General features: G+C 33.8%; 1 pseudogene; it reads right to left on the bottom strand.

Annotated features, from left to right (window-relative positions):
* Positions 1–2,806: 2,806 nt before the first annotated feature.
* Positions 2,807–2,882, bottom strand: LOC147823413 (U2 spliceosomal RNA; annotated as a pseudogene).
* Positions 2,883–4,306: the final 1,424 nt, after the last annotated feature.

The following is a 4,306-nucleotide window of genomic DNA, read 5'->3' as shown; positions in this document are numbered from 1 at the left end:
AGACCTGAGGACCAGTGGAACAGATTAGAAGATGCAGAAACAACACCAGACACACTCAGCCATATCATCTTTGATAAAGGAGCCAAACACCCTCACTGGAGGAAAGATAGCCTCTTTAATAAATGGTGCTGGAAAAATTGGACTTCAACTTGCCAAAGATTAAAACTAGACCTATATCTCTCACCATGCACTAAACTAAAATTGAAATGGATTAAAGATCTAAATAGTAAAATAGAAACTCTGAACCAGTTGGAACAGAGGTTATGTAGAACCCTTGAAGACATTGGTGTAGGAAAAGATTTTATGAACAAAACTTCAGTTGCCCATGAACTAGCACAAACAATCAACAAACGGTATGTCTTCTTATTAAAAAGCTTCTGCACAGCAAGAGAAACCACCAGCAGTGTGAAGAGACAGCCTACAATGTGGGAAAAAATCTTCACCTGCTCTTCCTCAGACAAAGGTCTACTATCTCAAATCCATAAAGAACTTAAAAAGATCAGACCTCCCAAATTTAAATACTCAATCCGAAAATGGGCATATGAAATGAACAGACATTTCTCACACAAAGAAGTAGAAATAGCAAATAAATACATGAAAAAATGTTCAACATCACTGGTCATTCGAGAGATGCAAATGAAAACAATGCTGGGATTCCACTTCACTCCAGAAAGAATGGCTGCTATCATGAAGTCAACCAATAACAAATGCTGGTGGGGCTGTGGGAAAAGAGGAATCCTGCTCCATTGCTGGTGGGAGTGTGGACTGGTGCAAGCACTGTGGAAATCAGTATGGAGATACCTCAAACAACTAGGACTGGAAATGTCATTTGACCCCGCTATTCCACTGCTGGGTATCATCTCCAAAGATTTAAAAGAATCATACCACAGTGATATATGTGCACCCATATTCATAGCAGCACAGTTTGTAATAGCTAAAACTTGGAAACAGCCCAAATGCCCATCAACTGGAGACTGGATAAAGAAAATGTGGCTTTTTTAAAATAAAATGGAGTACTACTCAGCCATAAAAAATGAGAAATTAGAGACATTTATAGCTACATGGATGCACATTGAGGTGATACCCCTAAGTGAAATAAATAGGACACATATGTATAAATACCAAATAGTTTCTCTGGTGTGAGAAACTGAAAGTGTAAATAAGGACTAAAATGTATAATAGGTAATGTGAAATAGGAAGAAAAGGGGCAAAGGGGAAGGAAGTGGGAGGGCTAGTGGAAAGGATAGAAGGGAATGGGATTAATATGAGAAAATGGAAAAATGGGAACAAAATCTTTGTAAATAGGAAGAACTGGAGGGGTTGAAGGGAGGGCTGGGCAAGGGTGAAAAATAAGAACCAAGAGAGACTATGTAAAGGTGCAAATTTCCAATGATGAATGTCATTATATTGTATACCTAAAATGTACCAATGTTTAGAATGAATAATCAATAATGTAAAATAGGAAGAAAAGGTCCAAAGGGGTAGGGGTAGTGGGAGGGGCAGGGGAAAGGAAAGAAGGGAAAGGAAAAATGATTAGAAATGGAAAAAATGGAAATAAAGATTTTGTAAATAGGGAAGGGTGGAGGGCATGAAGGGAGGGCTAGGAATGGGGAAAAAATAAGAACCAAGATGCATTATGTAAAGGTACAATTCCCAATGAGAAATGTAATTGTGTTGTATACCTACAATGTACCAATAAAAGAATTTAATTAAAAAAATAACAAAAACACCAATTGTATAAAAAAGATAATATTATTTTATACATTCTCACCAAAGCCTTGCAAGTTATAGTTTGTTTTGAGAAAATCACTTCAGCCTTCACAAATCAAAAGTTAGACAAAATGTTAGAATTACATACATGTAAACCTTAGTAAGAATTGCTGTTTTCTTTAGAATTACTTAATATCCAATTTTATACTGTTGAGCATGTTGTTAAAATTATGAGGTAACTATTGCTCCTACTCAAAATGAGAGAAATAACATAAAGTTTAAAGAAATTAAGCATTCTTACTATTTTCATTGAAAATTAATGAAATTTTGACGTTTTTCACTATTGTCTGACTTCAAGCATTCTTAAAGATTCTCAAAAATTCTCATATGCTTTTGGTAAAAGGTGATAAATTAATGATAGATTATTGAATGGAGCTAGGATTCACATTTTCTCTTTATTTTTGGATTTGGCACTTAAAAGAGTTAATCAAGTGAGCAGGGTGGTGTATGCCTGTAATTCTAGGCCTGTGAGGCTGACCCAAAAGAATAGCAAGTTTGAGTCCAGCCTGGGTGATTAAAAGAGACCGAGTCTCAAAATACTAAATAAAAAAGAAGTGGAATGTAACTAAGTGGCAAGCCTCTGGTAACACACACACACACACACACACACACACACACACACACACACACGCATGCACACACACAGAGATAGTTAACATTACCATGCCACAATCTGCAGTTATAATGCTAGTTAGAGTCATGAGGGACTAGCTAGAGACCCATATCCAACAGATGCGGGATCTAAAAAGATAGAGCTAGGCTTGTACCCAAATATCTTTAAATACCCCAGATTCTAAATATCCAGGTTATAGGACATTCCTATCTATCATTTTTACAAAAGAAGACTGCTACAATAATGATCTAGGAAGCAGGTTTCATCCACTTGGCATTCTGAGACTCATTTAATTTCAAGTAAGTGTGATTCATTTTCGATAGTTTTTAAATTTTATTTTAATCAACAGTAAAATTGTATGTATTTATCATGTTAAACATGAAATTTTGAAGTATGTAATTATTTTGTCTTGATTTTACATATGTAAGTTAAGGATAATGATTATACTGTGAACACAGTAGTACTACACTTGATCTTAGCCAAAAGGCCGAGAAGCAATTGAATACGTTAGTAAAAGTATTTGTTTTTAGTTATGACAATGATTAAATTTAGATTTGGGAAATGGATTATAATGGCTGTGAAAGATTTGGGAAAACTGTAAATGCTCTGATTGCCATTTACAGTTACACTGGCATTTGTACTGCCAGACTCACTTATTTCCAAGGAGAACATGTCATGAAACTCTATAGTATTTTTTCTCAAAAAAAATGAAAACAATTTAAGATACTGATTTATATAAAGAGCTTTCATTGTTTTGTTTTTTGATCATTTTCAATTTCTACTGAAATTAAAAAGGTTGTAGTTACAAATGAAGTTATATGCACTTTTAAGGGTACCAAAACCTTCAAGATTTATTTTCTTAATTTGCAGCTCTGCCTGCATACCGTAGGATAAGCAGATTCTATTTTTTTTCTGGTGAATTTATTCTGGGGGAAAGAATTAAGTAGCCTACACTAGAGAACTTGCTCATTCATTTCAAAGGGATAATATTGTTATGAACTTAGAACTGATTAAGTAGTTTTATCCTAAGGACGTATGAATGTGATTTTCTTCATAATAAACACTAAAATCACATACTTTGCTGTTATTACTTAATCCAAATTTTCCAAGTTTTTAGCTGTAACTTTTATTCAAAATGAATGTTTGGGAACTCCAAAACTTGGAGATGACATTTATTTTCTTTGCAAAGCTAGATGGTAAACAAGGTTGACCTGCAGGCTTCTGCTTGCACAGGCTGAAAAAAGAACTTTGCTTAGATTACATATTGTAGTGCAAACTCCAAGAAGTAATAGATCACACATGGGCTACATCTCAAAGATAAGGCAAAACTATTTATCTTAAAGTAAATGATAATTAAATATGCTAATAAAGACATTGCTTACATAGTTAAATTCTTTTTAGAGAGTCAACACAGCATAGAAAATAAGTGTTCAGACTGAAACCATATGACCTGAGTTTCAATTCTAAATCTGGGCCCTTCTTGGCTTTGTATGTGGTAACTTTAAGCCACTTAATTAAATATTTCATACCTTAGTTTCCTCATTGGTGAAACAGACAACATGAAACAGAGTTAAGAATAAATCAATTATTGCAAAAATCTTACACTAACATTTTAGCCTCTCATTAGCAATAAATGTTCAGTAATTATCAGCTATTATCAAATATTAGACTTTATTTTTCTTATGTTTTCTTTCACTGCCCTCTGTCTTCCTGCCATAATCAAGATGTAGGAAATAGCAATGAACTATGATGCTAGTTACTCAAAAACACAACTTCAAATTCTTAGATTTGCAATGTTCTTAAAACATACATACAGAGATATGGCTATTTATCATTTTTTCACTATGGCTCATAACACTAATGATTCCATTGTTAATAAAATATCTCCTTTAAATTTGTTTTTAAAACCAGAATGTTATGCTA

Source organism: Heterocephalus glaber, unplaced genomic scaffold (genome assembly GCF_053883595.1).
Source record: "Heterocephalus glaber isolate CG9 unplaced genomic scaffold, H.glaber_assembly_v1.0 deba00001586, whole genome shotgun sequence".
NCBI classification, from domain to species: domain Eukaryota; kingdom Metazoa; phylum Chordata; class Mammalia; order Rodentia; family Bathyergidae; genus Heterocephalus; species Heterocephalus glaber.
The sequence above is the reverse complement of the archived record's forward strand: the minus strand, read 5'-3'. Positions and strand labels throughout refer to the sequence as shown.